Source organism: Ambystoma mexicanum, chromosome 13, assembly GCF_040938575.1.
Source record: "Ambystoma mexicanum isolate Mex_15411 chromosome 13, UKY_AmexF1_1, whole genome shotgun sequence".
NCBI classification, from domain to species: Eukaryota; Metazoa; Chordata; class Amphibia; order Caudata; family Ambystomatidae; genus Ambystoma; species Ambystoma mexicanum.
The window spans coordinates 781,635,651-781,659,805 of NC_090938.1; the positions used below are offsets into that span (position 1 = coordinate 781,635,651).

At 46.1% G+C, this 24,155-nt stretch overlaps 1 long non-coding RNA gene across 1 annotated transcript in view; it reads left to right on the plus strand.

Moving 5' to 3' along the window:
* Positions 1 to 247: 247 nt before the first annotated feature.
* The window catches only part of LOC138520691 (uncharacterized), a 128,363-nt gene continuing 104,455 nt past the window's right edge, over positions 248 to 24,155 (plus strand). The window contains exons 1-3 of the long non-coding RNA XR_011282862.1: positions 248 to 1,198; positions 5,052 to 5,230; positions 5,319 to 5,458. This is a non-coding gene — a long non-coding RNA (uncharacterized lncRNA). The remainder of the gene's footprint in view (positions 1,199 to 5,051; positions 5,231 to 5,318; positions 5,459 to 24,155) is intronic.

Sequence of the window (24,155 nt, forward strand, 5' to 3'; positions counted from 1 at the left end):
GACGCCCTTGCCGCTCTGCGGTTGATCTCCCCTCTGAGGCCGGTAAGAACTGGTTTCTTGGGCGTTCAACCAACTGATGCCAGTTCAGGAAGTGGTGACGTTCCACTCGCTCGCGCGGGGTGGGGGGCCGGGGGGGGGGGGCGTAGCCGGCACGCGATCCACGCTGTGCGACTGTGATGAGAACAAAGGATTTTTACATACGTCACGTCGTTGAGCCCAAACCGATGCAGCGTGAAAAACAGGTCTCGAGCCATTCCCGAGCCCCGCCCCGCACCATGCGCGCGCTCCTTCCCGCGCCTGCGCCCCTCCCTGTCGCTACGACCCAGCGTGCACATTTCTGGCGTGTGTCTTTTCCCGCGCATTCTTTCCACAGGCGAACAGTGCCCCCAAGTCCGGAGCTTCCTTTCCCAGTTCTTTTTATTGAGCCGTGCACAGCAGGCCTCAGCCAGGAGCTTCCTTTCCAGCATCTTTTAGTTATTGCTTCACAGTTTTCCTTAGTTTAGGAGTGTGAGCAAGCCCCACTCCGGCCCCTTCTCTTTTTTTGTTTTTTATTAACCAGTTGGGGCAGTCCAAGTTGTCTGCCAGCATTGACTGCTTTCATTTTCGGCCGCCCGGTTTCTTCCCTAGCCTGCACGTGCTCCTCCCTGCTATTTTTTATTAATATGACACCGTTCCCCCCAGTTAAGTGGGTGAGTGGTTTCCCTTCTGCAAGGTGGTGTGTGTGTGTTTTTTTCAGAGCCCATTTTCTATAACCCTACACCATCTCAGCTAGGATTGTTCCCTTTCTGAAGCTTGCATAATGTCTGAAACCTGCTGCCCGACTTCTTACTGCTGTGGCATTAATTACCCTGCCCCTCTCTGTCCCAAGAAATCTTGCCCCCCTCCCATCTGCTACAGGAACTCTTGCCGCCCTGGATGCTGCCCCCGGCTCATTGTCCCACCCCCAGTGATTCACCCAGTTAACTGCATTCGGCCATACGTCCCTCGGCCCCGTGTTTACACTAAGCCTGCCCCATGCCCCATCATCAAGTGTAATTTCACCTCTAATTGTGGCCCCACTATTCATGCTTCCACCATCTGCCCTTGCCCCTGCCCTTTGACTAGTCGGTCATTTTTTGCAAATCCATGCCCCTGTCCCCCATCTATATGTTCCTCCCATACGTCATGTGGGAGCTGCTCCTGAAGACCTCCAACCAAGGTACACATGATCCACTGATATCCCCCACCTTGATGTCGTCTCAACAGTTAGCTGCTAACTTCTCAACAACCCCATTTCATATGTTATGGGGTTCATGCCACCAAGATCTGTGTTTTTGCCGCAAAGACTGAATACCAAGTCTTCCCGTTCCACCATGGCTGTATTGCTGCCATACCATTTGCCAATTTAATTTCTTGTTTTCCAAGGAAAGCCCTGAATCCTTTTTTGTCATGCGACCTTGAACCCATTCTTTATGATAGCACTGCAAATGTATCCTCCAGTTTGGGGCACAGCAAAACAGCTAAAGTAGCTCTCACATACTGAGAACAATGTTTTCTTTCAAGCGACTGGTTACTCTGAGGAATCCTGGGAAAAGGATTGTACCAAAAGTACCTAACATAGCTATCCATAGTATAATAAGATGGCTACCCAAACTGGCAATGAGAAGGCAGAATCCTGTGCGTTCCCAGGCATGAGTCGGTATGATGGGATTTGTGAATTGTAGCCTTTGGGCATGGTGGCTTTTATAAAAGGTAGAACAAAGGTAGTCTGGAGCAATAAATACAAACCTTCAAGAAGATTTGCACAAAATAAGGAGAATTGGAAACTTTGTTGAGTTTAGATCTTAACACTAAGATGTTTGTCTAGTCTCAGTCTATCACTGTAAATCTTGGTCTAGTCTCAGTCTCTCAGAGTACAACTTCCGCAGGTACTGTAATGCTTGCTAAAAATGCACAGGATTATTAAATGTCGGCCTTGGGGTTTTCGTGGCAGGTTTATAAACCAGGTAGGGAGCAATTAGAGTTATTACTTGGATGCTTCATCTGCAAGGCACCAAACTGCATATTTGCAGATGTAGGTAGAATTTTCATGATGAGTGAGGTAATTTGCTCCTCAATTGGACCACAATTTCTCACATAGAGGGCTCTACTTTTACAATTGACCCCCCCACCCTGAGATTTCCCTTTTGGAAATCTCAGGGTGGGGGGGTCAATTGTAAAAGTTACCAGTTATAAAAAAAATGGGAGCTCAAGATTTTTCCTAGAGAGAGAACCGGATAGGGGGTTTGGCTGTAGCAAAGTGAGACAAAATAAAAATGAGACGTGTTTAAAGAAGCCAATCATAGGATTCTGGGCAGGGGTCACTGTGCCGTATTATACCTTTTCATGACATGGTTCACCTTGATATGTGTGGCTTCTTAATTGCTGGCTAGTTTTCCTGACACGTGTTGCTCCATGAATGTAGAACACCCTGGCGTTACTCAGACTTCCGCCACTTCCTCCCACCCCCAACTCCTCCTCCAATTAACTCCTTCTTGATTACATACAACCTGTGATGTTATGCTTGTTTGATGTTTTCCATATAGTCTTCACTATACTAACCTTCTCAGCCTTCCACAGCAACTTACATCACATCTCACCACAGCACTTAACTTACACAGTGATCAAAACCACCACTAAGCACGGACCTGAAATTGCATAGACCGTCGAACTAAACACTAGACCACAGCACATGACCACAACGCTCAAGGTTATAGACAGTATGCATCCCCAACTCAGGGTACACACAGGCCCCGTCGCAAAGGACTACATGCCTAGAAGCTTACTCGCACACAGAGCCCCTTTCCTTATGAGCTACAAGCAAAGTAATCTTGCACTTCGCCTGGCTTCCTCTAATCAACCAAAACCCATTTTCTCGTAAACGTGCAAGGAGACCATCAAAATGGCAACACTTGTGCTATATAAAATCCAATTACATCTATGTTATGTTATGTTACTTGGCATTTATATAGCGCTCTATATATCATTGGTATGATCTCAAAGCGCTGATAGATTGAACGCCCTCAGGGACCGCAGTACAATCCAGTAGAGAGAGATAGTGTCGTAGGGTGCGTAGGTGCACCAGTTATGTGTGCAGCTGATGTAATTGCCGGATGGTTGCTGCATCCTAGCGTTCGGTGTGGTGCTGAAGATATCAGTTGGATTTGTGCAGTCTGGTGGGTGGAGACCCAGACTGGGCTCTGGTTGCGTTAGGCCTGAAGGACGCTTATGTGAGCAACTAGGCCGGAATGTCATGGCATAGCTGCGTTTTATTAGGGTGATAAGGTGGTTGTGGGGTATTGTTTGTATGTGAACAGCTAGGCCGAATTTATTAGGGGTATAGCTGTGTTCTGGTTGTGTGATGGTGTATAGTTGAGAGTAAGCGTAGTGATTTGATATGATATGATGGTTAATCGTTAAAGCGTCTGAGACCAGGCACGTGAATAGGATGGCAGGGAACACAGCGACACACGGCTACGTAGTGATAGGGGGCTGGGCTTACAGCTACAGGAGGGGCATACGGATATATAGCAACAGCATGGGGAACAAGAATGCAGGATACGCAGTGACGCACGAGCATGGTGAGCACACGCTGACGAGAGGGTTGGGTAGTACATTGGGATACATAGTGATATCACGGGACCAGGGTGGCAGGGAACACAGTGACACACGAAAGGAAACAAGAAAGCAGGGTACACAGAGACACTTTGTGTCGTTCACACAGAGACACACGTGCGCGTTGGGCACAAACTAGACTGTAGGGTAATTCTATCCATTCCATCTATCCATTTCATCCATTCCGTACATCCATTGCTTCCATCCAGTTCCAGCTATTCCATCCATTCCTTCCATTCATGCCATTCCATTCCATCCATCCATTCATTCCATCCATCTATCCATGCCATCCATCACATACCTCTATTCGATCCATTCCATCCATCGATTCCATCTATCTGTTCCATCCATTCCACCCATCCAATTCCATCCAGTTCCGCCCATCCATTCCATCAATCCATCCATCCATCCAGTCCATCTATTCTATCTATCTATTCCATCCATTTCATACTTTCATACCATCCATTTCATCCAATTTCATCCATCTGTTCCATCCATCTATTCCATCTATCCGTTACATCCATTCCATTTATCCATCACATCAATTTCATCCATCTATTCCATCCAATTTGATCCATCCATTCCATCAATCCATCCATCCGTCCGTCCAGTCCATCTATTCCATCTATCTATTCCATCCATTTCATCCTTTCATACCATCCATTCCCTCCAGGAGGCAGAGGAAATTCATAGATGTGTGCCAAAAATAAGAAGCAGATCTTCATACCCGGAATATGCTAGTGATTGTCCCAAGTTTCAGGGAAATGGGCCAACAGCCCTTTTCACCACTTATTTACCCTAACACAATTGAACATTATTCAATATCTGCCTTTGTTTAATATCGTCCAATCTTAGACTCATCATATATAAATATATAAAATATGCAGTGAGTACATTATAACATTTGGATATACAAGCACAGTTCTGATTGGATCATGTTCTCAATTTCAGAGGGGCAGATGACTGGCAATCTCTTCCCACAAGTCAGTGGCTGCGAACAATGGTCTTAGATAATGTAAGAAAACAACAGTGTTGTTCAGAGGTTAGGTCAATGTTCTCAAGTATGCCATTGAAGGCTCTCTTTTCAATTGAATGTCAATTTCGTCATATTTTCCAATTAATAACCAATGCTTGAATCTCAGTGTAAAAAGTTCTTCAAATATGCAGTGTGCCATGAAGGTGACATTTGTGGCTTTACTTTCACACCTGCTCTGTTTTTGGTGTTTCTTTTGTTGATGTTAAGCAAGACTACCAGTGATAGTGTATTCTCGCCATTAGCAGAGGCAACAAGCTAAGGCGAGGGAGTCCCCCCTTTCACAATTTAACAAACAAACGGTTTGATCTGAAGATTAATGTTATCTCTTGGTAACTATAGCATTTAGCTCATCTAAATGTTGTTTATGTGTTTATCATTTCAGCTGTTCAATTCATTGAATCAGACGGTGCCCAAGGAATAACGTCATTGTCACAGGCGATGAGCACAGCATGGGAAGCATTGATGGGCTGCTGGCAGGGGCTGTTGTCTGCCACCTTGCCTGAACAGAAACATAATTGAGAATCAATTCTCAGCTGTCAGACTACTTGCCACCCTGCACAGGTACATAAAGTACACCTGAGTGTGCTGCGCTCTGTCCTCTTTTGTGGCCATGTTATCTGTAATTCCTGCCACTGTCCTCTTTCCATAGAGCAATCAACAGTTCTCTGGCTGCGATATAGAGATGGCGATGTACAACAAAGGCTACTCCGAAACCTGTGCGAAGAAAATGAGTGACTGCATAAAAGAGCTGGCCGATTACAAGTGAACCTAAATGCTCCTGCTGGCACGGTATGTATCCTTCCTATATAGCGCAATAAGGCCTTTTATGTAAATGAAAGGTTTGCCTGGCAAATCTGGGACAACCTCTCTGCGACAATGAGCCAGTGAACCCAGCACATAAATAGGGTGTTTGGGCTAGGTGCTACAATAGAAGCACAGTTATCAAGTATCTAGGTAATAAAAAAGAGGAAACTCATTACTTTCCTGAGGTTTCACGATAGTAATGATATAGCTCCCATTTCATGAGCATGTCATGTCTACTGATTTGAGAATCCCTGCACGTCCATCAGTTTCCTGTTTGTGGCAGGTCTGGGCCCCTTTCAATGCTCCATCTCGGCCCCTTTCAATGCTGTCTCCATTACCGAGTGTCACTGACACTGTTTACCCCTCATTATCTCCAATGCACACTAATCATTGTCCACATGCACCTATTGCTCCGTCACTGATTGTACCTCACCTTTTCCCTCTGCCCCATACACACACACCATTCCCATCACTATCCCGCATGCACCCACCTCTCCCAAATATGGTGCCATAGACCCACACACAAACACATCCTCGTTTGTCTCCTATAGAGCCATCTTCGTTTTCCTATGCGTATTCTCCCACTATGACCCATAAACACACTACTGTTTGTCTCTGATACACTCTTATGCCCCAAGAGAAGGGGGAGGGAGCTCAACACAAGGTTTAGGACCCCCTCCCCTAGGAGCAAGGCTCTCATTGGGGGAAGGGAGCTCAGTGAGAAGACTAGCTCCTCCTTCCCTGGCAGCAAGGCTTGCACTCGGACATTGAGGCGCAGCAAGAGGACAAAGGAGAAATATAGAGTTATGGCGAGGGAGTGAGGCGGACAGACACCAACAGGGAATGAGAGAGACAGAGAGGGGACAGGGAGGAGACAGAGAGGGGCGAGGTAGCGTGGGAATAGCGCAATAAGGCCTTTTATGTAAATGAAAGGTTTGCCTGGCAAATCTGGGACAACCTCTCTGCGACAATGAGCCAGTGAACCCAGCACATAAATAGGGTGTTTGGGCTAGGTGCTACAATAGAAGCACAGTTATCAAGTATCTAGGTAATAAAAAAGAGGAAACTCATTACTTTCCTGAGGTTTCACGATAGTAATGATATAGCTCCCATTTCATGAGCATGACATGTCTACTGATTTGAGAATCCCTGCACGTCCATCAGTTTCCTGTTTGTGGCAGGTCTGGGCCCCTTTCAAATCTCCATCTCGGCCCCTTTCAATGCTGTCTCCATTACCGAGTGTCACTGACACTGTTTACCCCTCATTATCTCCAATGCACACTAATCATTGTCCACATGCACCTATTGCTCCGTCACTGATTGTACCTCACCTTTTCCCTCTGCCCCATACACACACACCATTCCCATCACTATCCCGCATGCACCCACCTCTCCCAAATATGGTGCCATAGACCCACACACAAACACATCCTCGTTTGTCTCCTATAGAGCCATCTTCGTTTTCCTATGCGTATTCTCCCACTATGACCCATAAACACACTACTGTTTGTCTCTGATACACTCTTATGCCCCAAGAGAAGGGGGAGGGAGCTCAACACAAGGTTTAGGACCCCCTCCCCTAGGAGCAAGGCTCTCATTGGGGGAAGGGAGCTCAGTGAGAAGACCAGCTCCTCCTTCCCTGGCAGCAAGGCTTGCACTCGGACATTGAGGCGCAGCAAGAGGACAAAGGAGAAATATAGAGTTATGGCGAGGGAGTGAGGCGGACAGACACCAACAGGGAATGAGAGAGACAGAGAGGGGACAGGGAGGAGACAGAGAGGGGCGAGGTAGCGTGGGAATAGGACAGAGAGGGAGAGACGTAGTGGACACACAGAGATGGACATAGAGAGAGGGAAAGGAGGAGGTAGGGATAGGGCAGAGAGGGAAAGAGAAAGGGCTGGGTGAGAGATCATTACAGGGAGAGAGAAAAAGGGGGTGGGTCGAAAAGGGAGGGAGGGACCAGGGTAGAGAGCGTGGACCTAGTGCTAACTTAGCTGAACAAGGTTTTAAGGACCAACTTCCCAAATTGAGTATCCACCGTGGAGGGCCTATCAACACAGTAATGCCTGCAGAAGGCTAACGGAGTAACCCAGGTTGCATCCTTGGTAATCACTTCCCAGGGGAAGTGTCACTAAAAGGTGACCAATGTCACTTTAGCCAGCACCAGATAGGCATGTAGCTTCCTAGGAGGAGAAGAACCTTAAATCGAAGAACTCAAGCAATATATGGGACTACCCCCCCCCTTGGACTGGAAGTGTTAAAAGCCTGTGTCCCATTGTTAGGACGTCCAAAGGTAACTAAAGGTCTTTCTGAGAACTTGGAGTCCTTCGCACTGGGGAAACGGCATTTGAGCACTGAGAGAGAGCATGCATGGAAATCTGAAATAACTTTGAAATAAAGGAGGAGTGAGTTTAAAGTGCAAAAGTGAATAGTTGTATTTAAGAAAATATATATTTTTTAAACTAAAAAGAAGAAAGTAAATTTGAAGCTTTATTGTGAAAAAGGTGTGAAACATGGAAGGAGTTTGGCATTCAAGGCAAGTAGACCAAGGTTGTGATTCAGTTTAATGGCTGATATTGAAAACTCTTACCCTCCAAGAAACTAGTGCAGGGGGTGCAGGTCAACTAAGGACATTTTTAGTTGGTGGTGTTAGTGTGAGGAAAAGATGTTACAATGAATGTCTCACTTGTATCTATCTGTTCTGTTATCTCTGCAGATCTCTGTCCAATTCAGAAGTCAGTAAATCTGGGTTATTTTTTTTTTTGGCCACTTCCCATTTCCTCCTCGCGTGTTTTGGGTTCAGCTGTGAGAATAGTCAGCTGTTGGCGAGACGCCCTGGTGGGTCTGCAGGGTTCAGAGGCTCATGAGGATCAAAATCAGATGGGACCTGACACATAGGAAGTATAACTTAAATGGTGCCCAAAATATTTGAAATTTGTTTGGTTCCCTTCCAAAACACTCCGGAAGTGCTAACGGAGTGCCACATAGAAATGACCTGGACACATCACTCCACAGCTCCCCCTTTCTTGAACTCCCCAAACCTGCCTCTGAAAACAACTCTGGAGGTTCTACCTCAACCTCTTGTCTTGGTGGGAAGGATTTACTGGGACTCTTTGAACCAATAAGACTCAATCCCGCCACCTTCCTACTCAGTTCCAACGTCTCCAAAGAGACACCTTGAGTACCTCCCTCATCTCCTCCAACATTCTCCCTTAAGCACCCAAAGTTAAATCCTCAGGGTCCATTTAAATGTTTCGTCCAAATTGTTAAAAAAAAGAATTCTCGAATGCTATATTTGACCAAATTTGGCCAGTGCCATTAGATCGAAGCCAAAAATAAAATACCAAACATGAGGAGCGGGGTTGTCCCCCTCTCCCCATGTTCAGGGGTATCCCCCGCTTCCTCAACATTGGAAGCGGGGGACCCCAACAAAAAAAAGAAGAAATAAGAAAAAGGGACCCTGCAACATCAGCTCTGACCCACGTTAGAGGGACAGAACTGATGCTGCAGGGTACAGGATAGGCGGTGGTGGATGGAGAAAAGGTAAGTGGGGGTAGTGGCATTGTGGGTCTACGGCCAGTTTGGTGTGACATTTTTTTTTTTACTGAGGCAAACGTATTTGCAGCGAAATCGACTATGTCGATTCTGTTTACCTCGGTAAAACACCCATGGGCGTAGGACATGGGGGGGAATGGGAGAGACAAATCCCCCCCACAATTTTAAGAGGGGGGGATATAATAGCTTTTATCCCCCCCAGAATTTGTTTCTCTAGTGCAGCGGTCTATACCGTAAAATAAACACATTCTGGTGTGTTTTGTGGCTATTTTCCATGTTCAGGATCGAACCCTGGTTGTCCCAACTGTGGGCGGGGAGCTTGGCTGCTGTGCCATGTGGAGATGCTTGTAAATATGCTGACAGATGTCAGTATCACGTTCTGCTTCTGCAGGCCACCTTTAGTACCACCGTTGGCCTTGTGCGCCCCTACGACACTGTCTTGCTTAAGCAAGCTGCTCTTGTTTGCCAGAGATGTCAGAAGGGCAGGGGCAGGATCAGGATCATTGTGACCATGCAATGAAAATATCACAGTAGCACTGCCGCTCGCCTGGAAATGTTCAAAATAATATTTAAAAAATGGTGCAATTTCTTTAATGTGGCTTCCTTCCAAACTCCACACTGTACATTTCCACTTTAAATCACTTCCATGACACAGGTACACCCACTTTTAGTACATTAAGCAATCCATAGACACGCTGTACTGTAGAAGCCTACCAGGGTAGCTCAGCAGGTTGGCAGACCGACGCTGAGATATTATATATTCAAAACTACAGATTGTTAATCGTATGCCTCATAAAAAAAAGTGTTATAAAATGTGTTTGGCCAGGGTATGGGTTGGGCTGGTTGCTTGCTTATATTCAGGGCGGAGGTGGGGATATTTCTGCCCCTGTAGTGAAAATCAAAAGTTGCCACCCATGAACCCACTGTTTAAGGTCCTAAAAACTGCTGTCAGCACAACAGAAGCATTTATATATGATTAACCAGTTTGACAAGCATATACAATATTATAAATATAACCTGTGCTAAAACACAGAGGGGCACACAAAATAACAGTTTATGTCTGGTGTCTGACAAAAAACGTTTCAAAGAAAACTAGTGAACGCAAGCAGCATTTTTCAATTTGGAAATTACTTTTGTTTTTTTTAATGGAAGTGTGAAATGCACATTTGGAAAACAATAGTGTGCCTAGCATGTAGAAAGCCTGCATTAAACGCTAAGGAAGGAGCACAAAAATTACAGGATAATTCTGTATTAGTCCAACAAATATCTGTCTTTTTGAGATAGCTATTAATAAATAATAATACAACAAAGAGGTTTTTAAAGTTCTTAATATAATCGTGAAGGCATATGTTATTCCATCTTTTTATAGAGGGGAAATATTTGGGCCAAAAAAATATTGGTAAAAATTCAGAGGTTTATAAATATCTCCACCCCGATATCATCCGCTAGTAGCTCTCCACTGTTGGCCTCCACTACAAGTTGCTCTAGCTAATGTAAAGGTTGAAGACGCCTGCTCTAACGCCTTCACCTCAATGTCACGTTTGTGTGTCTCATTCCTGTGGTGCCATAAAACACCTCAATGGGTCCAGGACCAGAACGGCCACCCTTTGCCCGCAGTAACAGAACACACCAGGTGGTCTCCCTGCTGCCCAGTACACACAGTGCCAGAACACACACACCTTTTCATCCGGTGTCTTTGTCGCTGTAGTCCTGGGTCAAGGGCTGTGGCGAGGAAGGGGTGCATTGCTGACTTCCCCCATTCACATTCACTCTATCTTCCTAGCTCGCATGCAATGGCAGACCACACCATAATTTTACCACCGCATTCTGTGCCCCAAAAAAAAACATCTTTCTTTCCACAATGCATACAGTGCCAGCGCACACACCATATAACGTTCTTCCCCCAACGCATGCAGTGTTAGATCACCCACACTCCCCAACATAATGCATGCAATGCCTAAAGAAAGCACCCCCAGAACCCATGCACCCTAGCTCACTTTAAAAATTGCATGCAGTGACGAAACACAGCCCATCTATTTCACTGCATCCCACTACACGCACTGTGTGAAGACACACCCTTTCTCTCCCCCCATCAAGCGCATGTAATGCCAGAACACACAATGCCAGGGTACGCTCTTTGTTGCCAGGCCGCTGTGTCAGTGTTGCTGTCCCTTCTTGGCCACATCAGTCACCATGCCGACACTCTGTGTTGCCTCCTGTGAGATATTTTTGGAAGCTTTTTGATAACAAATTATTCACCTTGAAAGATGAGCCTAGTCCCAAAAGAAAAAATCTTCCACTTGTGGCGATATTTTAGCGCTTTTGTATATTCCTGGCACTATACAATACTCAGTCCAATATTTGGCAGAACCAGAATACGCTGCCTCGTACAAACGGGGGGCGCTACACGGCCGGGAGAGAGAAGGGGGGAGGGGATAATGGAACTACAGCACAGCGCTGGTAGGTGGAGGGGGTGTCGCATAAAATTGAAATGCATGCATTTCTTATGCTTTTGTTGAAAGGCGCAGCTGGGGGAGTAGAGGCAGTCACGTGTCAGGTGGGTCGGGTGCATCCATGTATCTTTCTGCGGGAAGTAAAAGAAAAACTGATTTATAATACTCCAGAAGTATTATAGATGCTGGTACTTCAGAGACTGTGCTAGGGCTGGGGCAGTTACATGTTGGGTGTGCCTACATAACTTTCTATTCCTCTGACGGCGTTCAAATGTCTGCCAGGAAATTGTGTAATGTATACATGCATAGGTTTTATAAAGCGTAAACCTATTTGGAAAGAAGCCCCTGTACATAGGCGCTGCACCCAGGTGGCAATCATTAAGCACTGGTCCCTCTTAAAGACCATTAGAGAAGAGGAGTCAATCACATGTCACATGTGCCCAACGGAGCCCTTTATCTAGCTTAGAACAGTGAAATGAGAGACATTGGAATGGGGATGATTAACATCTGCAGGCTTCCTACAAGGTAGTACTTAAGGCCATTCTCAAATGGTGCCGACTAGAATGGCTTCTTTGCGCCCAACAAGCTGGTCAAAATATAAAAAAGATTTCTCCAAAATGTGTTTACGCAAAGTGCCAAAAGTAAGCCCCACACTACTCACATCAACCTTGTTTGAGGGGTGCCACCCTCCTTGGGATCAGCTTCACCCTCACGAAAAACCAAAGGTTTTTCATAATCTAGAGTAGGGTGGGCGGACTAGTAATCCTTCATTACCGCCAGAATATATGTGATCTAATTTTCTTTTAATGGGATCACCACTACCAACATCTGAATTCGGCCATCTTGAAGGGTCAGGTGATTTAGCTGTCCCTGGAACACCAGGAAAGTATCTGCAGCGTTTAAAATACGATGTCAGCTTGCATAAGTTAGAGTAGACTGTCTGCACACTTCTGCTGAGGTGCCCCGGACCTGCGCATAATGAACATACCCAGGCCAGGGGACAAATTGCACGTGCCCTGCCTGCGCAGTGCACTGCTGCACAGCCTCAGCCTTTGTTTTTCCTAAACAAAGGAGAAGCCAGGCAGCGACACGTGCTCCAGTGACTCTGTGACAGCGTGTGTTATTGAGGGAGACAGAGTGAGACAGACTCCTAGTCCGACTGCGAGTGGACCTCCACCTGAGTCCTCAGCTACCGTAAGGTAAGTCAAGTGGCGTGTCTCGTCCCTCCCAGGTGCAGGGTGGCATGGGAAGGATTTATTATACGGAGTCTGCCATTGCCAACGTCAGGTATAGAGTTTCTAAGCACGCGTGGTGCATTGCAAAACTGATCAGGAATCCTGGCCTCTTAATGTTTCATGATGAAACATTAAGAGGCCAGAGTGCCCTGATCAGTTTGCAACGCGCTGCTCGTGTTTAGAAACTGTACATCTGACGTTGGCACACTTTCATGAATTTAAAAACTTGATGCCCTGCCGCCCTCAGGTTTTTCAATTCATTAAAGTGTGCCCCTGCCAAAGAGGAACATCACATTGGAATGGCTCTTCCTTACTGATGGGCAGCCAGGGCTCACATTTACGCTCCATGCATTGGCCAACACGGGTTTGCAAGGCTGCACAAACAAAAGACAGAGGTCATTCACTGATACAACGGAGGATCAAGGGTGCACAATGGGAGCCAGTATTGACATGTACATGCAGTTTCTATCCAAATGCCAGGCACAACACTGTTTAATATATTATGTATTGCCTTTTTTAAGGAGAAGGGCATAATGATTATTTTTGCTGCTTACACTAGTGCCCCTAAACCATCAGGTTACTTTGAGATTGTTTCTAGTTTATTTCCTTAGAGTTGGATCAAGCTGACCCCAACTGACACTTTTCACTGCAAAAAAAATTACAAATTCTATGAATGTATCTATAACTGCTTCCCAAAATGAGACCCGGTCCCCCAGCTGGAGGTGACATCTATTGCTGTGACACTTTGTCCCTCTTCGCACTCACTCAACATGCTTAGCATACACGGAGCAACAAGAAACTCTGTTAGAACATTTACGATTGAGGCATTCCGTTATAGTGTACATTGCCAACTCTGGCTTGCAAAGTGCAAACACTGCCTGAGATATCAGCCTGACATAGCATACGAAATCCTCATGAAACCATATAAAGTAAAATGAGGATGAGCCAATCTCAAGAAGGGTCGCTACATGGGATGTATGCTCTTTTCCATAGTAATGTCCAAGGTAGGCAAGGGAAAACACTTGATTTATACTCTAATATCAGTAGACCTCACTTAAGGCACACCCCTCCACCTCTTTCCACCAACTCACACCTGCTTGAAGTTTGGATGGTACCACACCTAAAGCTTGGTCTCTGACATGAGGTCTACCTGTATTTCTCTAGTTCAAACCCAGCAGCAGCTGGGTCCACTTAACCTTTAATAAATTCAGTACTGTTCAAATGAGGATAATAACACCTGCTATTGCATTGTCTAGAAGCTGAAAGCATCTAGCATGAAGCACTATGACCAAAGTGTTATTATATTCCATAATACAAACAGTTACCAGCACAGGCCTGAACTCTGTCCCTGCCCAAAATAAACCGTTTCTTGGTGCCCATCTTGCGCATCTCTCAAAAGAAATCAAGTGCAAATCTACTGTAGGTCTTGGCTAAGCTTCACCCTGTTTAATTCAGCCTGGCTGTTTCTGTCAGCGTACTTGAGTGGTTGCAGTGCAATCAGATTTTGGGGGTAGAGCCTCAGCAGTATGTGGATTTAGTGACTTCTCTGTCTGTTCCCCCTTTCAAATATCCATGCTCCTGACTATTTCTTAAGAGGTAATGCCTGCAGGTATCAATGGGCCCTTTAAAGGTCATGGATCTGGCATGCCTGTTCCAGCTTATTCTGAGAAGCTATATGGAGTGGTTGGTCATGCAAGGCATGCAAGAGAAAACATGTGAAATGTAAGCCAGGATAGTGAGGGTGCTCCGAAGACTGAGGAGAAAGTGCTCAGTAAGTGTAAAGATGAGAGCCGTGGGTGGTGGCCATGGGGGAATGGGAAGGGAGGAACTGGGCAGTAGTAGATTGTGGGACTGCAAAGTGAAAAAGGGTAGAAAGGGTGCAGAGGACAGAAAAAGAGAGGAACAAGGGAGGGGAGAGATGGGAACAAGAACGGAGTGCAGATGAAAGACAGGGATGGTTTGCAGCACGGGGTGACCAGTGTGTGCAAGGGAGAGAGGGGTGCAGGAAAAACCAGAACACAGGGAGAGTGGTGTAGGGCAGAAATGGCAAAGGAGTTGTTTCGGGTTTTGCAAATGAGAAGTACAGACGAGTGAGGAGAAAGTGCAGAGGGCAGTGTGTCAGAGTGTCAGCAGACAAGAATGTGGAGTAGAGAAGGGTACAGAGCGGAGATTTGTACAAGGAAGAATGGTGTCTCGCCTCATATTCCCAGATAAAGGGTGCAGTCACGAATGCGTCTTCTTCTAACGCTTGATCCATGCTCTCGAGGCCTGCACGAGGACTATTGGAAGTCGTTTGTTGAAATAATTGCAGATATTTACACTACACCATACCTGACTGCCAGGCCTGGACTGGCCCTCTGGGACACCGGGACTTTCCCCGGTAGGCCTCGGGACATAGGGCCTTTTTTCTTGGGGGAAGGATACATAATCATTTCATGACATGATCCATCCATGCCAGCCTAAACTCCCCTGGGTGTGGTTCGCTAATCTCTGCCTGGGCATCATTAAAACCGCACGTGATGTGCCCTAGCGTGCTAGACTGCGCAGGTGCAGCACAGGCCATGCTGAAGTGTCAGTGCGGCTGCCACCTGCATAGACGATTCGGCACTGACTGCAGATCACAGGTTTCCGTTACACAGAAAGGTAAGCAGTAACTTTAGGTATGAACATATTGCACCGTGCAATGTTGTGTGAGTGACTGCCTTAGGAATAAGGCATCATCAGACAGCAGTGCCCGTGACTTTGCAGGCGCGTGCGTAATTCCTGAGAAGCTCCTTCCGAGTTCGACTCAGACCGCAATAATTTGACTTTGCCACGGGTGCTGCAGCTGAAATGTATGAGCCATAGAGTGCGCCTTGTACAGCCTCTCATTTTAGCAAACAGGAGGAAGTGATGGGGAAAAACCTCACTGCAATAATGGCACCTTATTACAGGCCATTTGCTCGTCCTTAAACACGCGGCCACAAAATATCCTGGACTTATCTTCGCAGCCAGGCCTTCTTTTAGCAAGTCTTTGAGGCAGGCGCCTTCCAATAGGTGCAGCGGTGACGGTGAAGCCAGTGTTATCACTTCAGGAAACAAACGGGAGAATAGTCAGAGTAAAATGAATCATTTGCAAAACCCTCTTTACTAAAAAACGTAACAAACAAACCCATGCTCAGTATACTGAGCACTCAGTCAAAAATAGCCTTGGGCTGGTGGGGAGAAATATTCTTTCAAGGTTTGTTTGCCCAAAGGCAAATGACTGCGACTAGGGCAAACGTTACCCTGGTGCAAAACATACCTTGAAAGAATATGTTCCTAGGTGAAGCACTCAGTAGCACCAGGATGCTTATTATCGAGGAATGTTTGTGCTTAAATTATTATACACATTATAAACAGCAGCTTGTACGTAGTTTGAATCAAATTTAAGTGAACTGTTGGCTGTTTTGTGTGGCTGTAAATGTATATTATGAGCTATCCTTCCGAGACCATATTAGAAGGAAAGATGCCGGAGGTAGCAAGCAGAATTTGGTGCAAAGTATTGACACTGTTACGTATGAGGCAATCATGTATTTGTTGCATTCTGAAATTCAAGATGGTTCTGGAGAGATTTTTGGCCTTAGAGCTCTGTAAAGGGTAGTGTGCAAGTAAGTAAAAGGATTAACCACAAACCAGCCTTTTCTCTGTTGATATTTGATATTTGTATGTGTTCCAATTAGGAGGCAAACACAGCATTCTGAAAAGGGTTGGGTATTTTATGAACAAATCAGGGTGCTCAAAGTAAAGCAGGTTTCTATGTTCAGGTTTGGGCGTATTGCAGCACTTACAGTACCCCCCATTGAGGATTTGTCAGTAGTGAAGGTTCTTGCATTAAAGTCTTCCAAGTTGAATAAACAAGTGTTGATATAGCCTCATCATGAGTTGGGCGTTATTCCGCCCAACGCAATTAGCGTTACCTCGACTCGTCACGGCGCTGCGACGGATCCCTAGTTGCGGTGGCGCTGTTACTAACCATTTGTTATGAGTCCACAGGACTATATGTTTTTTTTGGCGCTATTACCACCAGCAGAATCTGTTTTCTGAAAATATTATTTTACCTGGAGTGTTAGGGTGATGTATGGTAGAACTTCTAGGCACTAGGCCAATTTTTGGCCTTGCGCTAATTGCACTTGCACAGGTGCAACATTTTAGTAATTCTTCTACAATGTGATGTTTCTTCTTTAGGAAAGATCCTGCTGTCTTGTATTAAGCACTGTGGACTTGGGCATCTGGATGGACAGTTGCGGGCCACACGCATAGGTTTAAACTACAAGGCTACTTTCTCTTGGGATTGGTGAATGAAGAGACTTAGGAAATAAGGTTGTGGTTCTGCACTTGGACTTTTCTTAGTGTTGGCGCTGGCCCATAACAATGGTTACTTTTTAAAGCTACGCTCTGCCTCTCACCACTACTTGGCCTTCACATTTGGGGCACGCACTGAAGGCAAGCGTCCCCAAACAGCACGATCCTCCCCGCAATGAGAGACAATGAAGGACTCTCCCAAAATGGGAATAAGGCCAAGACAGAGTGCGGGTGAGCGTAAATGGGAGTTTATCAATCAGAATTGGGCATGCAAAGAACTCTGCAAACTCCGAGAGCGCTCTGTCTGACAATAGCAAAGACAGGCGTATATATTTACAAAAAACGTCATCAAAACCTACATACTATAGGGGGCACAAGTTCATTGGGATTGGGTGGCGACGACTAACTATAGGTGCTGCTGTGATGTGGTTGGCTTTGGCTGGAAGACGTCATTGGGCAGCCTCGTGGGTTGGGCTGGGCCTGGCCGGGTGGCGGAGTTCATCCAGGCGGTGTTGTGGGGCCATCGTGGCCAGTGGCAGAGATGAATGTCTCTTCCTGACTTATTAGCCCTATGCCATGCACACCGCAGTCATTCAAGCATTTTTAGTACTATCTTCTTCAGTAAATCTTACAATAGGTTATGCAACAGGTTAATGCAACACAGGAGGAATGCACCTTGTGAGGGGACTGGAGGCAATACGTCAGAGCATGGTTACCAGTGTCCTGTTGACCGGGGCCATAGGTCGAGGGGCTAAGCTTCAGGGCCTGGCACGGGCGGTACATGTCTTTCTGCCTTGTTAGAAGTTGTTATGGATGTTCCGCTGTGTGTTGTCAAAGTGTTGGGTGTCTTTATTGCACAGGGCCATAAGTCTGAGGTGGTCTGGTGGGTTGTGAGGTTTACGAGGGGGGGGGCGCGTACGTTCAGGCAGAGGTTTACTGCTGTGCTGTAAATAATGCAGGTGGCGGGTGGTGGCCTTGGGTGCTACAGAGGGGGTTACAAATCTTTGAAGCGGCTCCAGTCTGGTTGGGGGAGGTAAAGCAGCGCGGCGCGGTCTCTGCTCTCATGCCTTTGGCAGCCTTCACAGGGTGGGAGGGGGAATGGCCTTGCAAGTATTTCACAAAGGTATCTCCCTCGTGTGTTGCTGAATACAAGTAAAGACATCGCAAACATTTGAACACTTTCTATAATACTTATTTAAAATCACGTCAAAACATGCTTTTAACCTTTGCTGGGTGCGTTTCGATTATACCCAGATCGAGCATCATATTTGTACATTACACTCTAGCAGCTACAGTGTTTCAGTTACATACATATACATTCGCGGTAAATGAGGTAGTGGTTAGATCAGTGGAGTACATAGAAAACGACCCGCCACCGTTCGTGACGGTGGTGGCATATGAGGGGCTCAGACATTCACACATGATACGTGCACTCTCGCGCATTCTTTAATGAGTTCATAGTATAGTTGCATCCGCTTTCTCGTGTACTCTAGCAGCATTAGCTTTAGTTATGGCGCGAGCCCATGGGGTGTAAGTATCTCAGTAATACGTGTAACAAATAGATTCTTGGTGCGTTCCTTTATTATTAGCATCCAACTGCAATGGTGTATGTTCATTGTTGCTTATATCATGGGGGCATGATCTCTTTTAATTATACATCTTACAGGCTTTTATAATATAAGGGATTTTATGAGAGGAAAGCATCCTTTGCAAGTAGTTTAAACATAAATATACGAGGATTGTCAGGCCTGTGACGACCATTTTACTGTTCATTTTATCTTGCCTAAGCCTGCTGGCCGGGTCATGCTGGGAGCGATGATACGATACACTACGGAAGGTGACTGTTACAATGTTAGTGCATTACACTGGCTCATGTCCTTCTGGTTCGTGGGAACGGGCTCACAGCGGATCTACCAGGGTGCTGCGGCAACAGGGATGTTCTCCAAGGGTGGGGGCCGCGCTACAGTGCGCTGAGCTCACACCATCTTTACTGGGCAGAGAATGGTTTTTGGGCCTAACAAAATTTGTGTTGTGATCAATAGATGTGGGCATTCGATACGTGCGGGCAATTAATACGTGCGGGCAATGTCTCCAGTGGGTGTGCCCTCCACCACCTGGGCCCGGGTGGCATGAGGAGACGCCCAAGAGAGCCATAGTCCTCACCTGGGGAGAAAGTGCAGGCGAGGGGGGTCGTCTTGGACCAGTCCTCCCCTACATTTCCCCCCTTTCGTTACTTAAGTAACGAATTCTTTAAATCTTCTATCCTCCTACATTCTGCCTCGTCCATCACTGCCTCATCCCATGCCGGAGTTCCTTTGATGGGCATCCATGCCCTGCACACTGCTCTTAAGCTCTCACCTCTCCGGGCATATTCATCTGGAGTACATGTTAGATATATGCACCCACCATCTGCTTCTAAATCTACCCAAACTTCCTCATACCATTCTAGTATACGAGGCTCTTTGATGGTGGTGTGCCACAACTTATCTACAATATCTTTATCGTGGTATATGGGCACCAGTTGGTACCTGGGCGAATTATCTATCCCTGTTTGTACTTGTGCTTCTTGCATTGTTTTTATTGTACCGTGTGAGTTGCCCATTGTCACCATCATCATTGCACCGTTTGGTACTGCGTTGGCACAGACTCGAAGACCCACCTGGCACAGGCAAAAAAGTAGAAGGAGGAACACAACAGCTGGTATTAAAAATTTCACAGTTGTTCCAAGCCATGAGGGAACCCAGGAGAAGATGTTGTCAAACCAGGTGCTCGCTTCTGCTCCACCTTCCATTTTCATTTTTTCTCCTAGGTTGTGGACTGCTTCGATTACATGGGACAGGGAGCCATTCTCTGCGTCTTCGGAAGGTACGAAAGTTCAGCAGGCACTTCCTATTTTTCGGCAAACACCACCGTCCATCGCTGTCAACAGGTCCAGGACATACCTGTTTTGCATGGTCATTAGTCGTAAAGCTCTTAGTTCGACTCTGATGATATTGAATCCTTCTTCAGTGTCGTTCGCCAGCTGAATCAGTTCCCAGCGTGTTATCTGGAGCCATTTTGCATTTGCCCTTGCTTGGACACTTGAGACTAGTGAGGCGAAGAATGTTTCTGCTGAGCTGAATAATCGATATTTGTCTGGGATCTGGGCCAATAGTTCTGATGATGCTTTTGATATGTAATTTGATGCTCGTCTTTTACGGGTTAGCACTTCTCCCTTGCTTCCAGAAGACAGGACATATATTTGTGACTCTGCAGTGGGTTGAGCCACACTCTGCATGCGTTCCTGTGTCCTTTTGCTCCCATCGATGTGGCTTTCTGGTATCACCATTAGTGCCGAGTGTAGAGTGGCCATTGAGCAGCTGCCACTCCATGACTGGGGGAGGTGTAGGTATGCTTGTTTGCCGCACACCCAGTACGTGTCCATGAGGGCCGCAGTCCCTTTCTTTAAGTCTGGGATGGTGAGGGTCTTGTTGCAGTTCTTGTTTGCTCCCATGGGGGTTCTCCCTTCCCCTTTAAAGCACAGGTTATAGTCCATTTCGCTCTGTAGTTTGAATGGCTTTTCAATGGCAGTTACCCAAGTTAGCTTCGAAATGTGTTCTCTCCATACTGGTGTGCATGTTTCCTCTATCCACTGTAATTTATCCGGCGCCACACCTCTTAGTGCTTCCGCTTTGCACAGCACTTCTTCATCCTTCCGCTTGTTGTCAGAAAAAAGTGTCCCTTCTATCACAAAAAATGGTTCTTTTAAACATACTACTCCTGTCGTTTTTGGGTAACAGGTTTTCTCGTTCTGCAGCATTCGAAAAGTCACTTTGTGTGCCTGGAAGGTGTTCTTAATCCTGCACAGCGTGAGATGAAGGAGACATTGGGCATCCACAATAGGCAACTCTTTGGGTAACAATACTTTGGGTGTACCTGATGCATGGGGGATGAGGGAACAGACATAACAGCTTTCGTTTGTAGTCTGTTTAGCTGTGGCACTCATGTCTGCATACCACTTATTTGTTTGATGGGGGTGTCGTGGGTCTTCCATCTTATCTAGACCTAGCCCATAATACTCATCATACTTCTTCCTCCCTGTTTCTCTCTTTCGTCTGATATTCTTGTTACTCATGTACTTCCCACCCCCCTGAGCAGTGGGCAAACTAGACCCCCCTTTCTCATTCCCGCCCCCCTGGGCCCATTCATCATATAGTATTTCGTGTATTTCTAGTAGTTTGTCGTTTTCTTTTCTGACGCTATCTGGCCGATTGTTTTTTGGAATGTGGGCAAGTTTGCTGGTGGGGGTGTCATACAACCATGATATGGCAGACGGGTTTCGATCGTTGAGACTATGGGCATTGTAACTGGATACCCCTGGTGGAGATACTGTGTTGCTCTGCATTTCACCATGTGGCTTTTCTCTTTGTGCGGTCACAACACTTGATGGTGTGGTATGATACCCCCAGACAAGTTTAGTTCCGTCCCATATCAAAAAATCACCTTCCCTGGTATTGACATCTGCAGTTGTATTGGGCCCGGTGGTACTGTTAATTGGTCCAGTAGTGTTATTACTCCCTCCCCCCTCGTACATCTCGATAGAGATGAACGCTATAAACCAATATGTAACCAAGCCAAACATCATCATAAAAAACAATGTGATGCATACTGATAATCCACACTCATACGAATATCTACATCTTTCATATACTAATTCTCTCATTCTACTAATTCTATCCGTTGCAGGCTGCCCGTTAGATGCCATGGAAGCTCCTGTTTGAAATATAAAAGTGCATTAAGTGCATGCATGTAAACGTTTTGCTGGCACCATCTGTGCCAATACATTTGACGGGGAATGGAAGCGGGTGGGGGTGCGGGGGAGGGGTATTCACAGACAAGGGTATATACAAGTTATAATATTATTATTTCACTAATTATACATCACTCACCTAGATAAAAAAAAAGGAAATCCCACATACACACCCTTCTTTTTTTTTTTTTTTTTTTGGTATTCTTGTCAGGCATTATTTTCATTCAATTTCAGTGCTGACATTATTCCATTCAGGTCCAGTGTTGACACACACACTCACGCAAGCCGATATTTAGACATCCTACTCATTTGCATCGTTTGCTGTTGTCTGTGCCTCCTCGTCTATTTCCTCGTGTACATTGCTGTATGCTTTGCGTACATCGGTTAAGTGCACCCAATATCTCAAACCCTTCACCTTTACTGCTGTGGGCGTGCAAAATATTACTTCGTATGGGCCATGAAATCGTGGTGCATTCCACCGACGCACGAAGCTTCTGACATAAATTGAGTCACCTGGCATTAACTGTAGCTGTTGCTCTGGCTCCGTGACAGATCCTGTTACATTTCCCTCTTCTCTAGTGAAGGGTGGGGAGAGTTGCTTCGATATTGCGCGCGCTGCCCTTGTTAATTTTCTTAGGTAGTCTGTGAACTCATCCCCCAATATTGCGGCGCTTCTGTGAGCATCTGAGTGTTCACGCAGTGGAGAGTGTGCTGTGTTCATTCGTCTCCCAGTCACGATCTCGTGTGGGGACAAGTGGTGGTCTTTACTTGGTTGATTTCTCAACTCAAATAGAGCCAGGGGTAGACAGTAAATCCAATTTTTCTTTAATGAGAAGCATAGTTTTGATAATCTGCCCTTTAACAGGCCGTTCATCTTTTCCACTACGCCATTACTTTGTGGATGATAAATCGAACATAATTTATGTTTGATACCCAATAACGTGGTAACTTCCTTGAAAAGTTCATTCACAAAGTGAGAGCCGTTGTCTGAGCGTATTACGTCACAAATTCCCCAGCGCGGGAACACTTCCCTTACTAGGAACTTGGCGGCGCTTTTGGCATCAGGTCGCGCACATGGTCCCGCTTCCACCCACCTTGAAAATGGGCACACTACCACGATCATGTACCGCGAGCCATTACACCTTTCCCCCATGTCTGCATAATCTATATGCAGTTCTCTGAAGGGGCCAATGGGTTTGGGAATTGTTCCCCGGAGTGTGCGTAATGTCATTCCTGAGTTGTATATTTGGCATGTTGTACATTCCATTGTCAATCGAGACACATGTTCCTGGAGACAGGGCACAAACCATTCTTCCTGTATCTCTGCTGCGATGTGCTGCTTGGTGTTGTGTGCGGGGAAGTGTAACTGTTGAAATGCAACTTCTAGTAACTGCAGTGGCATTACCACTTTCCCTGAGTTATTTTGCCGCCATAGTAGATCTGTCCCTGATTGGCTGCATCCCCGTTTCGTCCATGTTAGTTTTTCTTCTGAACTAGCTCCTTCCTGTAATTCTAGTATTTGTGATAGGGACATCATGTTATACCCTTCTGACAGTTCTTTTGTTGTTGTGTTCTTGATCATGAACTCACCGGTGTCGTATTTCTGAAAATAGGAAGCCTCCTTGGCGGCAGCGTCTGCTGCCGCGTTCCCTAAAGACACAACATCTGAGTTGGAGGTATGGGCCTGGCACTTCACTATTGCTACGGCAGTAGGGTTTTGTAGGGCCTCTATTAATTCTTTTAACAATTCTGCATGTTGCACTGGTGTTCCATCTGCCCTTCTGAAACCCCTACGGCCCCATCTTGCTAGACCTCCATGTACGGTCGTTGTCATGTAAGCTGAGTCTGTGTATATTGTAACTGCACAGCCCTTTGCTGCGTGTAGTGCTTCTATGAGTGCAACCAGTTCTGCTGCCTGTGCAGAGTAATGCGACGGGAGGCGGTACTGTACTAATGTTTCAAACTCACCTTCCTCTAATCTCACTACCGCCATGCCAACGTGTTTTTCTCCAGTGTCCATATCAATTGATGCGGACCCATCCACAAAGTACACCTCCCCCTCGCTGAGAGCATTTTCACACACCACTGTGCCCTCCCCTCCTTCTCCTGTGTAGGTTGCGCAGTCGTGATTTTGCATATCTTCTACTGTGCACGCTTCTGTAATGAATGTGGCGGGGTTCACTGTTTTACATCTCACTATGTGAATGTTGGCGCTGGACAATATAATCTCGTATGCTGTTGCCCGCTGTGTGGTCAGTGTGCTTTTTGATCTTTCAAGTATTGCAAATAATGAGTGCTCCACAAACAATGTCACAGGGCATCCCATT